Consider the following 23465-nt stretch of genomic DNA (forward strand, 5'->3'; position numbering starts at 1 on the left):
CCCAATCAAGACATCACCAACAATGCCTGCACAAACGTTCACAGAAAATCTGTGTTGATGACGTGATTGCACAATTGCGTGTGGATTCTCGTCAGCCCACACATGTTGATTGTGAAAATTTACAATTTGATCACGTTGGAATGAAGCCTCAACCGTAAAGAGAACATTTGCACTGAAATGAGGATTGAAACATTGTTGGATGAACCATTCGCAGAAGTGTACCCGTGGAGGCCAATCAGCTGCTGATAGTGGCTGCACACGCTGTACATGGTACGGAAACAACTGGTTCTCCCGTAGCACTCTCCATACAGTGGCGTGGTCAACGTTACCTTGTACAGCAGCAACTTCTCTGACGCTGACATTAGGGTTATCGTCAACTGCACGAAGAATTGCCTCGTCCATTGCAGGTGTCCTTGTCGTTCTAGGTCTTCCCCAGTCGCGAGTCATAGGCTGGAATGTTCCGCGCTCCCTAAGACGCCGATCAATTGCTTCGAACATCTTCCTGTCGGGACACCTTCGTTCTGGAAATCTGTCTCGATACAAACGTACCGCGCCACGGCTATTGCCCCGAGCTAATCCATACATCAAATGGGCATCTACCAACTCCGCATTTGTAATCATTACACTGACTGCAAAACCACGTTCGTGATGAACACTAACCTGTTGATGCTACGTACTGATGTGCTTGATGCTAGTACTGTAGAGCAATGAGTCGCACATCAACACAAGCACCGAAGTCAACGTTACCTTCCTTCAATTGGGCCAACTGGCGGTGAATCGAGGAAGTACAGTACATACTGACGAAACTAAAATGAGCTCTAACATGGAAATTAAGCGTTTCCGGACACATGTCCACATAACATCTTTTCTTTATTTGTGTGTGAGGAATGTTTCCTGAAAGTTTGGCCGTACCTTTTTGTAACACCCTGTATACATCGTATTTCTTCGTGATAATTCGTTCTCTCTCTCTCTCTCTCTCTCTCTCTTTCTTGGATTGTGTTGACTGATTTGTCCCTAAGTGACGAACAAACAGCTATTACGTTTCCTAGACGTTTTCTTTCATTCGCAGCTCGCGGTCAGGGTAATGAGCGTCAACGCCGTCTGGGTGCGATACGGCGTGTGGTTTCACTAGATGAGACAATTATGCTATTACGACGAAAATTTATCTGCAGTCCTGATCAACTCCCAATCCTTCAGTATTATTAAAATATTTTAAACAAGGTTACCAGCCTCGAACTGAACCACGAGACGAGGATAGAAACGTTGCCATCAACATACTACTATCAGCTCTGTAACAACCTGATTACATTATGTTCCGAATTCCTACTAAAGAACCGGGAACGTACATCGCTACCGGTCTCCTCTTAGTGAACTCTACTTGATTCTCAGGGAGAATACTATGTCATCAATAGTGTGAGCAGAGGAAAATTCTCAAGACCAATGTTCCAAGCAAGAAAAATAGAAGAGTCGCAGCGAATCAACCACGTCAGCTCTCATGGATTCTCCTCCTTTTCTCCTTTTAAGGGGTCTCTGACGGCTAATTATTTTCTCGATATGCTACCTTCTATTAAAAACACTAGCTTCTTCTATATACTCACTTTGCACTCTCTACTTGGAACTTAAGACTTGCCTACCAGCCATCGCTACCGAAAGCTACCGCAATAATGTCTCGCACATCTGCACTCATTCGCAACATGACTTCAGGTGTCGGAAACGGTTGAAGAACATTTAAACTGTTTCATAGGTTTTGAGAAGAATGATAAACGAGGAAAGCAAACACGAAATGAGGTAGCGGGAGACATTACAACACAAATTATAATTTCAACGAAGACTACTTGATCTGTTCATTAATTTTGGGGGATGGAGAAACAGGCAAGTGAGTCAAGAGTTTAAGAGAAAAAGAGAGATAGAGAGGTGGGGGAGTGGGGGGTGACATTAGAGGTAAATTATTATTAGAATAAATGTTTTACTTATTTTTAGGAGGATGTGAAGGATAGCAATTGGGGGGGGGGGGAAGAGATGAATTTTAAATAATGAAAAATTGCCTTAAATAAATCGCTATTAATTTACTACTTTTCAAGTATGTAGGCAGAGAGCAAATAAAAGAGAAATCAATATTTAAAAACATATATTTAGAAGAAATTTATTTCAGTTAAAATCACAACTTGAAGAAAAACTGGCTCATAATCTATTATCCCTGGTTCGATAATTTTATGTAGCCAATTCATCTTCCACTGGCTCTCACTGACTGAAAATTGAGCAAAATAACAAGTAGATAAAATAAAATTTTTCACTTTTCTAATTTCTTGTCCAGGCTGACGCATTATTTCTAATTTCAGTCATAGCTCTTGGCATGGGAAGGGAGGCATCGGACGTCAGAAGACGCAACTTCGTTCCAGATTTCAAAAACGCAGTCCCAAAGGGTGTCAGGGGTAGCCGGTTGTTATCGTGGCCAGGTATCTGACAGTGATCGTCCTATCTCAGCCCACATGTTCTCCATTGGAATCATATCACCAACCTATGGCCACCTGTCCAGAACATTAATGCCCACGTTAGACAGTTGCTGAACGAATATGGACATATGTACAGCAGAATGACCTTCCTGCAACGTGAATTCTCCTTCACTATACAGCATTCGCATTGGAGGCAGCATCACACTTTTCACTATATAGCCATAGAAACTCTTATTAAAGGTTTCCTTAGTTCTGTGAAATATTCATGCCCCTCTCACGGAAATCCAGGCCCAGTAGGAAACCGATAGCCACCCACTTCTTGTCGTCGCTACGTATTCTTTATGATGACCTGTCCCTCGCAGTGTGTAAACCACTCCTGGACAGTAGTTACACATGGAGGAAACCTTATTATCAATAAAAATTACTTTTTCCAACGGCGCGTACAGATAGATCTCCGCGAATGGCAGTCGGTATAAAATACTTTCCCAGAGTAGATCTTTGTACATGGTGTCCGAACCTGCTTCGCCTTTGGAAATGGAAGCTGTCAGATCTTACGCACAAGGTTTCTGTACTCCTGAGTGGTCCAGGGCTATAACAAACTCTTCCGGAGGACGTGGGTTAGATTCCCGCCTATGACATGGGTGATTCTGTTTTCACATTAGATTCGTCTGTTTGTGTCTATGTGTGTTGCTAACCAAACATTTGTGAACTAGATCTTAAGAAATTTGTTTGAATTTGAAAACAAAGACGGCCGGCGTGGCCGAGCGGTTCTAGGCGCTGCAGTCTGGAACCGCGCGACCGCTACGGTCGCAGGTTCGAATCCTGCCTCGGGCATGGATGTGTGTGATGTCCTTAGGTTAGTTAGGTTTAAGTAGTTCTAAGTTCTATGGGACTTAACTTCTGAGGTCATCAGTCCCCTAAAACTTAGAACTACTTAAGCCTAACTAACCTAAGGACATCACACACATCCATGCCCGAGGCAGGATTCGAACCTGAGACCGTAGCAGTCACGCGGTTCCGGACTGAAGCGCCTAGAACCGCTCGGCCATCGCGGCCGGCTGCACACTACGGAATTCTACTTCAGCACCCTCTGTGACCTTGATGGCCAGCCACTTTCGGCTGAAATGCAAACCGAATGCAGCATGATTAAGGCAAAGCTACTAGCGATTATTCGCCAGAAGCTACAGGGGGCTATTGAGCGTGCCAGCAGACCTGATATGGTGTGGTGGGAGAACCCCTCCATGCATCATGTCGTGCACGATCGCAGACATCGCACAGAGAACTTACACTACTGACCATTAAAATTGCTACACCAAGAAGAAGTGCAGATGATAAACGGGTATTCATTGGACCAATATATTATCCTAGAACTGACATGTGATTACATTTTCACACAATTTGGGTGGATAGATCCTCAGAAATCAGTATCCAGAACAACCATCTCTGGCCGTAATAACGGCCTTGATACGCTTGGAGATTGAGTCAAACAGAGCTTGGATGGCGTGTACAGGTACAGCTGCCCATGCAGCTTCAACACGATACCACAGTTCATCAAGAGTAGTGACTGGCGTATTGTGACGAGCCAGTTGCTCGGCCACCATTGACCAAATGTTTCCAATTGGTGAGAGATATGGAGAATGTACTGGCCAGGGCAGCAGTCGAACATTTTCTGTATCCAGAAAGGCCCGTACAGGACCTGCAACATGCGGTCGTGCATTATCCTGCTGAAATGTAGAGTTTCGCAGGGGTCGAATGAAATGTAACGTCCACTGTTCAAAGTGCCGTCAATGCGAACAAGAGGTGACCGAGACGTGTAACCAATGGCACCCCATACCATCACGCCGGGTGATACACCACTATGACGATTACGAATACTGACTTCCAATGTGCGTTCACCGCGATGTCGTCAAACACGGATGCGACCATCATGATGCTGTAAACAGAACCTGGATTCATCCAAAAAAAATGACGTTTTCCAATTCGTGCACCCAGGTTCGTCGTTCAGTACACCATCCCAGACGCTCCTGTTTGTGATGCAGCGTCAAGGGAAACCGCAGCCATGGTCTCCGAGCTGATAGTCCATGCTCTTGCAAACGTCGTCGAACTGTTCGTGCAGATGGTTGTTGTCTTGCAAACGTCCCCATCTTTTGACTCAGAGATCGAGACGTGGCTGCAGGATCCGTTACAGCCATGCGGATAAGGTACCTGTCATCTCGGCTACTAGTGATACGAGGCCGTTGGGATCCAGCACGGCGTTCGGTATTACCCTCCTGAACCCACCGATTCCATATTCTGCTAACAGTCATTGGATCTCGACCGACGCGAGCAGCAATGTCGCGATACGGTAAACCGCAATCGCGAAAGGCCCTTTATCAAAGTTGGAAACGTGATGGTACGCATTTCTCCTCCTTACACGAGGCATCACATCAACTTTTCGCCAGGCAACGCCGGTCAGCTGCTGTTTGTGTGTGAGAAATCGGTTGGAAACTTTCCTCATGTCAGCACGTTGTAGGTGTCGCCATCGGCGCCAACCTTGTGTGAATGCTCTGAAAAGCTGATCATTTGCATATCACAGCATCTTCTTCCTGTCGATTAAATTTGGCGTATGTAGCACGTCATCTTCGTGGTGTAGCAGTTTTAATGGCCAATAGTGTAGTTACCGAACTCGTAGATCACCGTGCGCAGCGGGTCACCTGCCAAGCGGATACAGTCGATAGCTTTGTCGAACATTATCGCCGAGTCAACAGTGCAGATGATAGGGCTGTCCTGGACTACGAACCTATCGCAATGGATGTTCCTCACACTCTCACACGTGAAGAGGGGTTACATTAATGGAGCAATTCACTGCCGAGAAAGTTCACTACCGCTATCTTCAAGTGTGCACTGTGCAAGTCACCAGCCATGACGGAATCCCTATTGAATTCTATCGTACGTTCTGTGCTCTCGTGTCTACACGATGGACGGAGATTTATAATGGACTGATCACGTCTGCAGCTGCAATTGCGTCAGCTTTTACCGAGGGAATTATTGTTCCCGTTTATAAGCCGACGCCTGGAATCACTACGGGCCACTTCCGCCTTATCACCTGGCAGAGACGTGCAGACTTCGTGCGGCGATCATTGCCGTAGATTTTTACAGCGCGTTTGACAGGGTGCGCCATATCATCCTATACGGATGGGATTCCCTGCTCGGTTCGTCAGTGTCCTTCGGCGGCTCTTTAACAGCGCGCGTTCGTTGCTCCAGGTCAGTACGTCTGTTGGGGGGTCCGATAACGTTTCAACGGTCGGTCCGACAAGGCTGCCCCTGAACGTGGATCTTCATGCGGTTGCATTGGAGCCGTTCTTAAGCCTGCTGACGACTCAGTTGTCTGGGCTCTCCTTACGCGGTTACAAATGGTTCAAATGGCTCCTAGCACTATGGGACTTAACATCTGATGTCATCAGTCCCCTAGACTTAGAACTACTTAAACCTAATTAACCTAAGGACATCACACACATCCATGCCCGAGGCAGGATTCGAACCTGTGACCGTATCAGCAACGCGGTTCCGGACGGAAGCGCCTAGAACCGCTCGGCCACACCGGCCGGCTACACGGTTACACCTTCCGATGTCGTGCGTACGCAGATGACCTCCTGCTGCTGGTTCGTTCTCGGGAGGAGGTCGCACGGATCCTTGACACCATCACGGCTCATGGTAGAGCAGCTGGAAGTGTGATGTATGTGCGCAAATCCACGGCGCTGTCTATTGGTCGTGGGTTACCTCCTGAAGATCTAGCGCCCCTGCCCTGTATCCAACATATCCGCTATCTTGGGATCACCGTACATCGGCGGTTAACTTTCGTCAAGTTTTGAGAATCACCCGCATGATTATCAGTCACAGCTCCCTACGCCGCCTCGATCCTTTGCAGCGTGTTGGCTACCTGAATGCCCATGGTTCATATTGCGCAGATTCTACCGCTGCAGATTACTATAGGACGTTATATTCAAACGGAATTCAGCTACTTTCTGACAGCTGGATGCGTCTTCAAATTACACTATGACACAGTCACTCGCCTCCCGCTTGCAGGAGGGTTTGGTCTTAAAAACTTCCGCTGTCGTGCGGCAGCACTTTACATAGTGACGATGCAAAAGCAATGGCGCATTGGCGAGGGCTCCATTACAAACCACTTACTTGCCGTTCTTGTGCTAGTATCCCTCTCTCCACCGGTTTGGGTCGGTAGCATTAGGCCCACGTTTGCACACATCGCGGCTTTCTTTGTGGAACTCAGTTATGTACGTGCCGAACTCCCACAAACGAGCCTACCTTTTCTAGCCTGGCGTCGCCTGTAACGTAGTAGAACTCGAGTTGCCGTTGTTGCGGTGGGCTGTGTATTGGCAGCACATTCAACACAGCTTCTTTCCGACGCGTATCAGATCGACTTGGTAATATGCGAACTGTGGAAAGTATCCAACTTATCAGCGGCTCCATGCCATAGGACTGGCGGACTCTCCCCTCTGCGCCGTCTGTCGTAATGTCGACGATGATCATCATCGATTTAACTGTGTAGCCGTTGCGGATGTCTGGTTGTTGAGCCGACGAATGGTCACGGTTTTCTACGAGTGCCGCCGCATGTTATTGACCCAGGGTCCTTTGTTTACCTAGCGGTGGAATATTTTCCTGCAACAAAGTCTCGGGCGGTTCTCTGAATAAAGGGCTGGACTTTGACATATCTGTATGGACATGCTCATCACTCACCCCTTGATTTCTAGCAATAATTGCAGACTGCACATGCAGCAGTTACGAGCAGTTCCCGTTATCGACCGTATTTTGCCACTTATCTTAACACCGTTTTTACCACGCCTCTTCTAAGTTGGCGTGTTTCCGGCGTGTGGCCGCTCGATTCGGAATGAAACATGACGCGCCTACGCGGGGTATCCTCTGCATATACGTGCACAAAGAATTAAATACACTCCTGGAAGTGGAAAAAAGAACACATTGACACCGGTGTGTCAGACCCACCATACTTGCTCCGGACACTGCGAGAGGGCTGTACAAGCAATGATCACACGCACGGCACAGCGGACACACCAGGAACCGCGGTGTTGGCCGTCGAATGGCGCTAGCTGCGCAGCATTTGTGCACCGCCGCCGTCAGTGTCAGCCAGTTTGCCGTGGCATACGGAGCTCCATCGCAGTCTTTAACACTGGTAGCATGCCGCGACAGCGTGGACGTGAACCTTATGTGCAGTTGACGGACTTTGAGCGAGGGCGTATAGTGGGCATGCGGGAGGCCGGGTGGACGTACCGCCGAATTGCTCAACACGTGGGGCGTGAGGTCTCCACAGTACATCGATGTTGTCGCCAGTGGTCGGCGGAAGGTGCACGTGCCCGTCGACCTGGGACCGGACCGCAGCGACGCACGGATGCACGCCAAGACCGTAGGATCCTACGCAGTGCCGTAGGGGACCGCACCGCCACTTCCCAGCAAATTAGGGACACTGTTGCTCCTGGGGTATCGGCGAGGACCATTCGCAACCGTCTCCATGAAGCTGGGCTACGGTCCCGCACACCGTTACGCCGTCTTCCGCTCACGCCCCAACATCGTGCAGCCCGCCTCCAGTGGTGTCGCGACAGGCGTGAATGGAGGGACGAATGGAGACGTGTCGTCTTCAGCGATGAGAGTCGCTTCTGCCTTGGTGCCAATGATGGTCGTATGCGTGTTTGGCGCCGTGCAGGTGAGCGCCACAATCAGGACTGCATACGACCGAGGCACACAGGGCCAACACCCGGCATCATGGTGTGGGGAGCGATCTCCTACACTGGCCGTACACCACTGGTGATCGTCGAGGGGACACTGAATAGTGCACGGTACATCCAAACCGTCATCGAACCCATCGTTCTACCATTCCTAGACCGGCAGGGGAACTTGCTGTTCCAACAGGACAATGCACGTCCGCATGTATCCCGTGTCACCCAACGTGCTCTAGAAGGTGTAAGTCAACTACTCTGGCCAGCAAGATCTCCGGATCTGTCCCCCATTGAGCATGTTTGGGACTGGATGAAGCGTCGTCTCACGCGGTCTGCACGTCCAGCACGAACGCTGGTCCAACTGAGGCGCCAGGTGGAAATGGCATGGCAAGCCGTTCCACAGGACTACATCCAGCATCTGTACGATCGTCTCCATGGGAGAATAGCAGCCTGCATTGCTGCGAAAGGTGGATATACACTGTACTAGTGCCGACATTGTGCATGCTCTGTTGCCTGTGTCTATGTGCCTGTGGTTCTGTCATTGTGATCATGTGATGTATCTGACCCCAGGAATGTGTCAATAAAGTTTTCCCTTCCTGGGACAATGAATTCACGGTGTTCTCATTTCAATTTCCAGGAGTGTACATAAACAAGTAAAATTAGTATGAACAGTGTGAGGGTGCAGCACAGCGGCAGGAAGGGGGAGACATGGTGGCCGGGCCTCGGGATTCGACCCATGCCCACCTTGTCTCCTAAAACCTATAGCTGACTGTAGCCCTAAAAAACAAAAAATGCTAAAAATAATATGAATAAACAGAAAACAAAAGCCGGCCGCTGTGGCCGAGCGGTTCTAGGCGCTTCAGTCCGGAATCGCGCTGCTGCTACGGTCGCAGGTTCGAATCCAGCCTATGGCATGGATGTGTGTGATGTCCTTAGGTTAGTTAGGTTTAAGTGGCTCTAAATCTAGGGGACTGATGACCTCAGATGTTAAGTCACATAGTGCTTAGAGCCATTTCTACCATTTGAAAAACAAAATAAATTAAAATTAATTCAAAATACATTTTTTTTATTTCAAGCATTCATAAATTGTACAAAAAAAAAGTCGATAGAGCACTTGACAGCGAAAGGCAAAGGTCCCGAGTTGGAGTCTCGGTCCCGCATACAATTATAATCTGCAAGCACGTTCCATATCTCGTCTTTATTTGACTGAAATTAATGTACTGAGACACAGCTGACTCACATAGCAGCACCGACACAAACAAGGAAGGCGATAAGTTGCGATGGCCAGTGGTGGGAATTCAAAATGATCTGTACATTCACTTTCAAATTAATAGAACAAATTATTTCTAAAAAGAAATTAAATACAACTTCTCTTTATGAAGTTGCTTACTGTGCCTCCTACATGCAGTTAATTTGACTCTCTATTACTACTCGCAGTACACAGGCTAAGTATTGTGTTCCTGTTACTCCGCATTGATGCTCTCGAAGTCTGCTACCAAACTGGGCGACCAGCGATGAGCGGCTCTTTAAGTCATCATTGAAAGGGGGCGGGGGGGGGGGGGGGGGGGGAGCGCTGAACTCTGTCTTCCTGGAGATGTGGGACTGCCCGCTCCTCCCAGTGGCGCCCGGGTCAGCGCCTCCTTGATGTCATTTCGCGGAGTTGTGCTGGTCGGTGTGCAGTCGATGCTTTGTGACTCCAGATAGAAAATGTTATTAACCGTCAAATACGTCACAGACACTACATCACGCTGTGTCCAATAATATCGGTATTCAGTTAACTCTCACGAAGCTTCCTGTTGTTATTGATAACTACTATAATGAAATGTTGAATTTAGCTATCTTCATATTATCGGTACGGTATCTATTGCAGAACTACACAAACTGTTGTGAAAATAGCAACGGCAAGAATGACACAGCTGAACTTTCTTCCAGAGACAGGAAACACAGAAGAAACTCAAATGATTAGTATACTTATTCGGATGGCCATATTTCGACAAAAATCTTTGGTAGGAATGGCATATTTTGAGGTATTAGTCAACTGCAAAAGACCTGCCCCACGTTGCTCTAACAGTAGATTTGAAACCGATGCTGTTAAGAGTAGTATGAATGATAAAAGGCTTATGTGCCTTGCAAAAAAAAAAAAAAAAAAAAACTGAGACAGCTGATAAGTTGGAGATAGAGATCTAATACCTTGCGGAAGTTGGCATATAAAGTCCCCAGAGATGGCTTCCACAGCGAATTCTCCTATTATTCTTCCATCGCCTGCATAACGTACCACATGTATACCGTGAAAATTAAGACCTTAATCAACAGCTCGCACAGTGGCAACTACGCAATAAATTCCTCAACGTTGTGCGGCTGGTCCTGGCGGAGGTTCGAGTCCTCCTTCGGGCATGGGTGTGTGTGTTTGTCCTTAGGATACTTAAGGTTAAGTAGTTTGTAAGATTAGGGACTGATGACCTTAGCAGTTAAGTCCCATAAGATTTCACACACATGTGAACATTTTTCCTCAACGTTTCCTGCGTGAATGAAAGAGGAAAAAACTGCAATGCACGAATCAATAGAAATCTGCACATGTGCTTCATTGTAGTGTACAGGATTTGAGTGCAAATGTGGACATATTAATAAGAGCAATCACGATGCTTTCGATAATTCCGTAATCAGGGAGGTGCGTGGCACCGAGGTGATAGACAGGGTGATTCAGCTGCCGCTACCATGTCGTTTTATACAAGCCACAGTGTTAGTCTGGCCTTCATAAACCATGCGCGAGTTTTTCGTTATATCTCGATCGCTATTACTACAGAAAAACTGAACAAGGTCTTTTTGTAGGAAATTTAATGTAGTTAAATTTTGTATTGGGATACGTTTACGCTGGGCTCCACGGTTTTCGAGTTATTGAAGATCATCGTAGACATGTGACCTTGAAATGCACCTCATCCACACTCATCCTTTGCCAGTCAGGATTTCTAGTTTGTTGTTCATGGCACTCCCTCCTACCACTACACAAAAATTTCCGACTACACGAACTATTCCCGATGTTCGACATTTTTTGGTCTCTATTGATTGGGCTATTACGCCACAAGCATAGTCAGCTGTTTCATTAACATTATTAAATTAAATGTTCCCGTGAGGGTTATTAAAGAAAAATTACTTTTGTACATGTTACGCTAAAGCTAATTACATTGATAGGCACAGTAGTTTCGTAGTCAGAAGGCCTGATGAATACAACGGTGTAATTGTTTATTTCAGGCTGTTAAAATTCACAAAATTATTAAGTAAAATTTACACAAACGTCAATTTTACAATTTGTAAGTGGTCGAATAAGCCGGTGACGTAATAAGGCCACTCAGGCAAGACAAAACAAGGCCGAATGCGTGAAATAATTGCGCAGCCGAAAATTTTAGTACAATGGTAGAAGGGAGTGTCATGAACAACATACTAGAAATCTTGACCAGTGAGGGCTGACTGAAGGCATATAGGTGCGTTTGAATGTCACTTTCGTACGTTGTTCTTAAATAACTCGACACCTACTGCCTCTAGAGAAAACATATCCCAGTAAAAAATTCAACTACATTACATTTCCTACAGAAAGATCCTGTTCATTTTTCCTGTAAGACTGATAGTTTGCTGATTGCGAGCGAGACAATATGAACATCTCTCAAGTTGTTTATTAAGACCAGATATAACATTGCAGGTTACATAAAACGGCATCGGTAGGGGCAGCTGAATCAACCTGCACGCACAGCGACAGTATCTGAGTGAAAGCTAATTGGGCTAATTGGAACTTGTTGGTGCCTGAAGAGCTGTTGCTTAAAGGCAGTCTGGGAGGAGATAATGATGTAAACAACTGGAAGGAAGATACAGTCTTCAGTGGATGTTAGAACAACATCGCCTGTGCCCTGCGTAGTACAGGTACACTACTGGCCATTCAAATTGCTACACCACGAAGACGACGTGCTACAGACGCGAAATTTAACCGACAGGAAGAAGATGCTGTGATATGCATATGATTAGCTTTTCAGAGCATTCACACAAGGTTGGCGCCGGTGGCGACACCTACAACGTGCTGACATCAGGAAAGTTTCCAACCGATTTCTCATACACAAACAGCAGTTGACCGGCGTTGCCTGGTGAAACGTTGTTGTGATGCCTCGTGTAAGGAAGAGAAATGCGTACCATCACATTTCCGACTTTGATAATGGTCGGACTGTAGCCTATCGCGAATGCGGTTTATCGTATCGTGACATTGCTGCTCGCGTTGGTCGAGATCCAATGACTGGTAGCAGAATATAGAATCGGTGGGTTCAGGAGGGTAATACCGAACGCCGTTCTGGATCCCAACAGCCTCGTATCACTAGCAGTCGAGATGACAGGCATCTTATCCGCATGGCTGTAACGGATCGTGCAACCGCGTCTCGATCCCTGAGTCAACAGATGGGGACCTTTGCAAGACAACAACCATGTGTAGGAACAGTTCGACGACGTTTGCAGCAGCATGGACTATCAGCTCGGAGACCATGGCTGCGGTTTCCCTTGACGCTGCATCACAGACAGGAGTGCTTGCAATGGTGTACTCAACAACGAACCTGGATGCACGAATGGCAAAACGTCATTATTTTGGATGAATCCAGGTTCTGTTTACAGCTTCATGATGGTCGCATCCGTGTTTGGCGATATCGCGGTGAACGCACATTGGAAGCGTGTATTCGTAATCGCCATACTGGCGTATCACCCGGCGTGATGGTTGGTTACACGTATCGGTCACCTCTTGTTCCCATTGAATAGTGGACGTTACATTTCAGATGTGTTACGACCCGTGGCTCTACCCTTCATTCGATCCCTGTGAAACCCTACATTTCAGCAGGATAATGCACGACCGCATGTTGCAGGTCCTGTACGCGCCTTTCTGGATGCAGAAAATGTTCGACTGCTGCCCTGGCCAGCACATTTTCCAGATCTCTCACCAACTGAAAACGTCTGGTCAATGGTGGCCGAGCAACTGGCTCGTCACAAAACGCCAGTCGCTACTCTTGATGAACTGTGTTATCGTGTTGAAGCTGCATGGGCAGCTGTACCTGTACACGCCATCCAAGCTCTGTTTGACTAAATGCCCAGGCGTATCAAGGCCGTTACTACGGCCAGAAGCGGTTGTTCTGTGTACTGATTTCTCAGGATCTCTGCACCCAAATTGCGTGGAAATGTAATCACATGTCAGTTCTAGTATAATATATTTGTCCAATGAATACCCGTTTATCATCTGCATTTCTTCTTGGTGTAGCAATTTTAATGGCCAGGAGTGTATTAATACTGCAGTATAAATGGACATTAAAGTAAGGGTCCTTACTAAATATCTTAAATATTGACAATTTTTACATTTAGTTTGCCAGAGAAGAGCAACATACGAACCAGAATAACACAGATAGTCTGCAGACATGGATACGAAAAGTAGCTGTAACGACTGATAGGACGGACAACAAGGTAGGACACATAAGCTATGGATCTTGTTTTTTTTTTCAGTGTGCGGCTGCTTATCAGACAACCATTGATGGAATTAAATGCCTAGACTTTTGACTCTTTTGGCAGTGATTGTTTTGAAGGCACATAATTAAAAAAGATCGTGATGGAAAATGTTTGACTGTTCGAATAAATTACGAGAATGTTTCCAGGTAAACTCACTTGAACCAACCGATGTTTAAACAGGCAAACTACCAGTCTTTATCAAGGCACTAACTGCAGCACTACTTTATTAGCGACTTTAGTGCACTTTTCTTTAACTAGTTCTGACAGGATTCACGCCCCTTCCCGTTCTGTCATCATCAATAATCCTGAAACCATGACATGACCAAGAATGTGGATAGTGGTAATTCAGAAATTAAAGATGGTGCTGGCAGTAAAATGAAAAATAAAAGATAGCGGATGGTGGTAAATTTAAAAATACGAAAAAATCCAAGATCGTGCAACTAGCAGTGCTCAAAAGTATCCGAACGCTCAGAAGTACTTTTTGCACCATGTTCAAAAGTATTCATCTAAAAGTTACGCGAAATGGTATAACCTGCAGTGTTTTTTTAACCTACTCAAAAGTATATGAATACCCTTAATTCTTTTTGAGTCATGTTCAAGAGTATTTACCCAAACATTACGAAAAGGTTGTAAACTGCACTATTTCCACATCTAAAAGCACTTTACAGTCTATTAAATGAAACGTCCAGTTACAATTTAATTATCTTGGCCATGTACAAAAGTTCCGAACAATCTATTTAGCATCATGTTCAATAGTATTTACCCAAAAAACTATGTAAAGCAGCACTTAGCAGGCATCAGCAAGACTAAACTTGTTGACTGAATGTTTATCTTCTTCACACAAGTCTTGTCTTGATGACATCCAATGGGTCTGACTCTCAGTTCAGTGTAAAGTGACACAGATGGATGCCACACTGTAAAGCACACATGGACACTACTGCTTATATAACTTACAATTTAAAGTGCACTTTTCAGTCAGAAAAGATATTATACTCAAGTCTAAATTCGTCAAAATTCGTGTCTAAGACCTATATCAGTATCAGCCATAGCTTCATGTTGCACTTCAAAACGTGTCATTTCTACTGTCACACAGTGGAAACTACATAACATGTCAATTGAATAGCACACTGCCCAGTGGTAATACACATCACTATAGTTAACAAACTAGGTTTCTTGTGCTTTCAGAGTGAGTCAAAGTAGGGTATTAAATTTATCTTGCATACGAAACGTTGCTCATCTTTTGCTGATAACGCGAAATCCCGTTGTTACATTATGGGAACAAATTCCTTGGGACCGGTTATCTTCCAGAAATTTTATACATCAGAATTTCTCTCAGAAATTTATACAGTTTTCTAGCACTTCCTATGGAGTGTCAGCTACTGCTAGGTTATGAGCTACGTTAGGAGAGGGGTCAGTTATTGCAGGGTAGTCGCTATTGTGGGTGTCAGGTACTAGGTACCATTTTCCAATGCAAATAGGGAATGGGTAATAGGTAAATGTTTAATGTGTAACGGATTATTAGGTAATGGCTAATTGATAAATGAGTAAACAGTAGATGAATAAATAGGTAAATGGGTAAATGGGGAATGGGAAATGGGTAAATAGGTAATGACCAAATGGGTTAAATGGTACATGGGTAAATGGTAAATAGGTAACTGGTAGGTAAATGGGTAATGGGTAACAGCTACTCAGTAATGGTGTGAATGAGTAATGGGTAATGATTAACATGTAGCAGCTGAATGGGCTAATGGTTAGATGCGTAAACAGTAAACGATAAACAGGTAAATAGTAAATGGTAAGCAATCCTTACCCTTAACCCAATACTCATTAACCCTTTAGCCAATACCCATTACCCTTCACCTGACACACATTTACCTGTTACCAATTACATGTTACCTATTACCCTTTACCCATTGCCTGTTACCCTTTACACATTTATCCATTTACCCTTTTGTCTATTACCCATCACCCATTACCCTTTACCTGTTTACCATTTACCCATTTACCATTTACCTGTTTCCCCATTTACATGTTAGTCTTTACCCACTACCTGTCACTCATTTACCCAGTTACTTGTTAACCCACTACCAGCTGACAACCCACCAGAAGCTGACACACCATAGTAAGTGTTAGTAAATTGTACGAAGTTTCCAGAGCGAGTCTGACATATAAAATTTCTCATAAAAATCCAGTTCAAACGCAGTAGCTCCTGCTGTGTGACAGTATGAGTTAGCATTATCAGCAGAAGATGGGGAACGTTTTGTACTACAAGATCAAGTTAATATCATAGCATTCATTCACTATAATGTCTGGCTGACTTCGAATGCACAGCCGCCTACGTTTCTTACCTATACTAATGTGTATCACTTCTGTTCAGTGTTCTGTTCCACTGAAGTGTCAGGTAGTTTCCACTGTGTGACAGCAGAAGATGAAAAACGTTTTGAACTGCAAGATGAAGTTAATAACCTAGGATACATAAACTATAATGTTTTGTGGACTTGGACATTGGTCTTAGAGAAGAGTTTTTGACTAATTTAGACGTGGAAATATTATTGTTTACTTTGATAATTCTCGTTATACGATGCTCTTTAAGCTGTAAGTTAGATCAGCAGTAGTGCCAACGTGTGTTTTGCAATGTGGAATGTGTATTGCATTACGCCAAGCTGAGATTCATATGCTTGCTCATGCCTGCCTGACTGCCTGCCTTGTAACGCCCTAGAAGCTTCATAGAACAGTTCGTATGTCTAAAATAATTCATTTTATGCTATGTAGTGCCTTACACCATCTATGTTACAGAAACTGAACTTTGCCCTTGCAAGTCCTGCTTTACATAATTTTTTGCATAAATACTTTTGAAAGTGGTGCAAAATATTCAGATTGTTCGGATACTAATGACCTGTAAAGTGCTTTCAGATGTTGTAATACTACAGTTTACACCATTTACGTATTTTTTTTTGGAGAAATGCTTTTGAACATTGCACTAAAATTTTTTTAAGGCATTCGGATACTTCTGGGCATGGCCAGAAATACTGCAAGTTAGTACATTTACATAATTTTTTGGACAAATGCTATTGAACATGGCGCAAAATGTAAGGAAAAAAATTACAACATTTGGACACTTCTGAGCAAAGTTTCATTTTAATGGCCTGTAAATCACTTCTAGATATGTGAATACTGCAATTTGCACACTGTAAGCAATTTTCTGGATAAATAATCTTGAACATGGCACAAAAAAGTCAGACACTTCAGTACTTCTGAGCATTGCCGAGATGACTGCTCTGAGGTTACACTGAGAATGACGGTTTCATTTTACTGGTCTGCAAAGTATTACAGTGTGAGTGGTGTAGAGGGGAGCAGAGGCGAGGCGAGGATGTAAACAAGCTAAGCAAAGCAAATTCGCCAGCTTTGATTTTTTCGAATATACAGGGTGAATCAGCTAATACTGGGACCACAGGTATTGCGGAAATGGAAAGTGTTATCGCTGTGCTGTTTTCACAGTATGTATTGGTAGTCAGGGACTCGTATTGTTATCCAATAAACAGATTGTAATAATACTTAGAAAGTGTATTTTTCTGCAAACATACACTTTTTTAAATGGAACAATGTCTATTGACATTAACAAACTAAAAGAAGGGTAAATCAGAATGTCAGTAGTGTTTGTTGCTGGATTCTAGCGCAAGTCGTTTAAGAACTATGTATTTTGAGAAGTTTTGGCACTGAAATTTGTTTGTGCCAGTCAACCTGCGTAGTTGCAAGGTACGATATTGTAGTGTTTGCTTTCAGTGTGCTTGTGTGTTCCTTGAGTGCCCTGTGGCTTGCTAGTCAGTTAGTTTGTGTCAGTCCAAACAGTAGTTCGTGAGTGGTAGATGAGATTCACCATTGCAGAAAAAGCCAACATGTTCATGATGTATGGAGAGTGTGGGAAGAACGCAGTTAGTTTTTGTAAGGAGTATGAGGCAAGATATTCCAACAAGAGTCAACTATGTCGACAATTATTTATCAGACTCTCCAACAAGTTGCGTGAAAGTGGTAGTGTAACACCTAGGCAACGTAACAGTAGGAAACAAGTGACGACATAAGAGGGGGAAATTAATGCTCTTGCTCCTGTTGCAGTTGATCCGTACGTTAGCTCCCACCCAATCGCATAAGGAAGTGGCATGAGTTTAGGCAAGTGTCCTACACACTCTCCGTAGACATGGGCTCCATCTCTATCACATCTCTCTCCATCAAGAGTTGCATGGAAACGACTACGAGAATCGTGTTAACTTCTGGACATGGGCGTTAAGGCAGGATTTGGTGTATCATGTATTTGTTTAGTGATAAATCCACATTTAATATACATACGACCGAAATATGCACTACTGGTCTGTTGATAATCCCTGTTTGCTTCGTCAGGTGGAACGTCAGTGTCCACGGAGTGTAAATAACTCAGAGGCCCGTTTTTTATGTACGGAACACTGAAGGCGCACAACTATTGCAACCTCGTAACAGACCATGATCCACAGATGTTAGAAGACGTTCCTCTGTAGACTAGGAGGAACCTCTGGTACCAACATGATGGCTGTCCAGCCCATAGCGCACTATATCTTCTCGAACTGTTTCCATATCGTTGTCGTTGAATTAGACACAAATGACCTGTACCTTGACCGGCCCATTCCCAGGATTTGATCTTTGTAGACTTTCTTCTGTGGAGAAAGCTGGAAGACGCTGTGTAAAAGAACATATCAACTACAATCAATGATATACAACATCGTATTACAGAAGCCTGCTTGGACATTTCCACTGAAATGCTCGCATGTGTGCAGCATTCGTTCCATACCGGATTGGGAGCATACATTGCCGCTGCTGGTGGTCATTCTGAGCACAACCGGAGATGGTCAATTGCCTCATTACTAGTCAGGATCCACATAAGAAGTGTATGCACTTGATCAGTTCCTTAGTGTGTGGTAAGACAGGCATTGTACTAGTGACAGTGTGGGAACTTTACAAAATACGGTATCTCGTAAATGACACGCACTAGAATCCTGCAACAAACACCACTAACATTCTAATTTATCCTATTTTTGTCTGTTAATATCGCTAGGAATTGTTTCATTTAAAAAGTGTATGTTTGGACAAAAGGTACACTTTCTAAGTATTATTACAATGTGTATATTGGCTAACAATACGAGCCTCTGACTACCAAACCATTCTGTGAAAACCGCACGTCAATAGCACATTCCATTACCGCAATATCTGCAGTATAAGCTTTAGGAAATTCACCCTGAGTTTTGAATTTCCTGGTCTCTAGCATTTTTAATTATTCTCCCAATGCCATCTTAGATCTTTACATTTCCCACCATTCACCAGCCTTTATTTTAATTTTTCCGCCAACCACCATCTTTCATTTTGAAATTTACCACCATCCGCCGTCTTGATAAGGTCAAGCGTTCAAAGTCATTGATGACTTGAGAGGACGCGAGAGGGTGGCCTGCCTCATCTCTAGGTTAGCTGCGCGAAAAGTGCACCAAAATCGCCATAGTATTCCTACTCACCTTTTCATTCCCTGCAGTCATTTCATCGCTTGAAGGGGTATCTTTTAAACCCTAGGCGTCCAGTTACTATTAAAAGTACTGAAGTTAAAAATATTCACGTTATATTATCAACACAAATTGTCACCATCTGTTGGTGATAACTTCCAAGATGAACATCGTCATGTTCATGCGTAATCAAGCGGTAAAAGTCGTGGGATATCTCATAACATCGTGTCTGACCTCCTTTCTCCCGGCATAGTGTAGCAACTCGACGTGGCATCTCTTCAACAAGTCGATGGAAATCCCTTGCGTAAATATTGAGCCATGCTGCCCATATAGCCGTCCACAATTAAGAACGTGTTGCTGGTGCAGGATGCTGTGCACGAACTGACCTCTGGTTTATGTTCCATAAATGTTCGATGGGATTAATGTTGGGTGAACTGGGTGCCAAATCATTCGTTCAAAATGTCCTGAAAGTTCTTCAGATCAATTGTGACCTGGTGACATGACAACGTTGTCTGAGAATATGAAGTCCATGAATGGCTGCAAATGGTCTCCAAGTAGCCGAACTTAAACGTTTCCAGTCAATCAGCGGTTCAGTGGGACCAGAAGACTCGGTCCATCACACGTAAATACAGCCCACACCATTCTGGACCCACCACCAGTTTCCACAATGCCTTGTTGACAACTTGGTTCCACGGCTTTGTGGGATGAGCGCCATAAGCGAGTCCTACAATCAGCCCTTACCAATGAAAATCATGACTCATCTGACCAGGTCACGGTTTTCCAGTAGTCCAGAGTCCAGCCGACATGGGCACGAGCCCAGGAGAGGTGCTGCAGGTGATATCGTGCTGTTAGCAAAGGCACTCTTGTCAGTCGTCTGCTGCCATAGCCCATTAACGCCAATTTTCGCCGCACTGCCTTAATGGATACATTCGTCGTACGTCACACATGTATTTCTGTGGTTATTTCACACAGTGTTACTTGTCTGTTAACACTGACAATTGTGCGTGTAAGTCGTTGCTCTCGGTTGTTAAATGAAGGCCGTCCGCCACAGCGTTGTCTGTGGTGAGAGGTAATACCTGTAGTTTGGTATTTCGGCATACTCTTGACGCAATGGATCTCAGAGTACTCAATTCCCTAAGCATTTCCGAAATATAATGTCCCATGCGTCAAGCTCCAACTACCATTCCGCGTTCTAAGTCTTCTAGTTCCCTTAGTGCGCCCATAATCACCTGAGTACAGATGACAGTTCCAGCTACGCACTGCCGTTTTGTCCCTTGTGTACGCGATCTACCGACATCTGTGTGTGTGCATATCGCTATCCCATAACTGTCGTCACCTCATTGTAATCCGGGTGAAGTTAAGACTCATGGAAAGGTAAAAAATGGTAACCAGGCGCCTTTACAGACCAGCTTCGTCAGGAGTTGTAGCGGCAGAGCGCTTCAGAGAAAATTTGTAAAGCATTGTGAGTGATTTTCCTGATGACGCTATTGAAATAGGGGAGACTTCTATTTGGAAAATCTAGAGCTGAAGAGTCATGTGTTCAAACCTGATGCCGGCGACAACGACTCGTGTAACATTATTCTTAATGTCTTGTCCCAAAATTATTTCGAGCACATTACTAGGGAACCAATTCTTGAGGGTAATATCTTTCACCTTCTATCAACGATCAAACTTGAACTCTTCGACTCATTTAACGTAGAGGAGAGCATCTACATCTACATACATACTCCGCAAGCCACCATACGGTGCGTGGCGGAGGGTACCTCGTACCACAACTAGCATCTTCTCTCCCTGTTCCACCCCCAACCAGAACGAGGGAAAAATGACTGCCTATATGCCTCTGTACGAGCCCTAATCTCTCTTATCTTATCTTTGTGGCCTTTCCGCGAAATGTAAGTTGGCGGAAGTAAAACGTTGATATACAAAATCTAATTAATTGTTGTAACATTAGATTTCAAAAATTGCAGAACAGATAGAGAATATTTTGTTGAGCATGTGCGGCGCTGTTTGCTTCCAATGGCAGATGCACGCCTAACCAACAGCTCAGCAGTCGTTGGCTCAATAGGCCGTGATTCGCTCTGTGCAGCGTCACGAGGTCTGTGCCAATTGCACCGTTTGTGCTACACGATAGGCTGCAATTTTTCTACTACAACCAAGGTGACTCGTACAGACGCTGTGCCACACATATTGCGCAACATTTTGCGTGAAATGTGTTAGGAATAAGGTCAGTATGAGGCATAACCTACCTGATAAAAAATTACCATCTACACAGCCACATACTTATATATGAACAGATGGCGCGTTAATGTTTTCGGCAAGCGCGCAATAAAGTTTTCAGATCGTAATGTGGAGCATCGCAGTTCAAACCTATGTCTAATTCTCCTGTTGTACCGTATACTGTCAAGTAGTGGCCATATTTACTTCACTGAAATGACGGAATTATTTCCTACATGAGACCACAGCCGCCTTTTTCCTTATCTATGCCAATTACGAAAATGAGCCCAGTTATAGTGCCTTTCTATAAATAATACTACAAATTTCAGTGAAAATCTTTCTGCATTTCAGTGAAAGAAGAAAGTGCCCAGGTTTATCACTCAGGCTTGTGTTGGATACTACTGAATTTTTATTTCTCTTGTTTATGTTTGCTGTTTGATAGTTGATCAAATTTATGTGATTCGCTTGTCAGTTCCGTGGGTGCCCATTTTCTGTATCACGCATTTGAGAAGTGCTGGACGGCTGGAAGGTGGTAGCGTGGTACCATAGCCCAGCATAAAAACATTTTAAACAGAAATCTTAAGGCATTGGCTTTATTTCGCTTGTGTTCTACTTACACATCAGATCGGCAGAGGTTACCTAGAAGGAAGGAACGGACCTTATAACATAACGTTCAGTCGACATCGAGTTTCTTACGTGGGGAATTTCAATCCACAAACAGATGTACCATACCACACAATTTCTGGTATGCTTTGATCATCTTTAACCAGAAAGTTACTATGGAAGATGTTGAAGGAGACACTGATTGTTTTTATTAAAACTGCAAGGATTGATGTCGGTTGTTTGTTTCTGTCCCTTCAAATCCTTTTGAACCGAGACCGAAACAGCATCTGCTTTGTTAGCAGTCAGGCGCATTGCACTCATGTAGTGGCACGGATAACGTAGCGTACACAACGCTGGCTTACGAAAGAAGAAGATGCCCACACGTATCGAATCGACGATCGACTGTCCATTGCACTATTTGCAATATTATTTTCAACGACTGCATGCGTAATTCGGGTGGCTGTAGGGATGAGCCTCTCTTTGATCTTCCAATACATTTTTCTGTACCACATCAACAATCAGTACTAAAGTTACTATATGAATGCATTGTGTCTCTTCTATCGGAAATTTCCGAAAGAACAGATATCACGAGGAATCCGCAACTGTAAAACATATTACGCAAACTGAAGGAGGAGGGGAAGAAAGGAAAGGAAAGGGAAGGGATTGTTTATATCAGCCGCATCAGGACCCTGGGCGGCACCAACGGCGACGAGTGATAATGTGTGCGGGACCGGCACCCGACGCCGGGATCTCCCGCCCTAGGCAGCTGCGCCAACCACCCCACTACCCGGACACAGTACCCATCGCAAACTCGCGGACTATCTCAGAACACCCCCGGGCGACCAACATCCCACCTAGCGCTCGCCACTTTGAGATTCCCGCAGGAGGGATGGGCAATGGATCCACCATATTCAGTGCGCATGCACAATTACGTCCGATCTCCTGCGGGGACTTCTAACAAGGGAAACCCCACATCGCACGCCGGCCGTTGTGGCCGAGAGGTTCCAGGCGCCCCAGCCCGAAACCGAGCCGCCGCCACGGTCGCAGGCCCGAACCCCGCCCCAGTCCCGGATGCGCGCGACGTCCCCAGGCTAGCCAGGCTTAACCAGTTCCAAGTCCAGGGGACCGACGACCTCAGATGCCAAGCCACACAGTACCCAGAGCAATTTGAATCATTTCAACCACATCGCACCCCCTTCAGATTTAGTGGTAAGATGCCACACTGGATAGCCCGTCAAAAACTGAACGCAGATCAAGCATTAAAACAGGAAAAAGGCATCAGTGATTATAAGGCTGTGATAGCGTCAATGACTATGAGTTTTACCAGAAATGTTAATAAATGTGGGAGAGTCATTTTGAGTAACAAAAGTAACAGGATAGTAACTGCAGAGTACCTAAGTAGTCAACATCAGATGTTCAGTTCTCAGAAC

Source organism: Schistocerca nitens, chromosome 3 (assembly GCF_023898315.1).
Source record: "Schistocerca nitens isolate TAMUIC-IGC-003100 chromosome 3, iqSchNite1.1, whole genome shotgun sequence".
Taxonomy (NCBI): Eukaryota; Metazoa; Arthropoda; class Insecta; order Orthoptera; family Acrididae; genus Schistocerca; species Schistocerca nitens.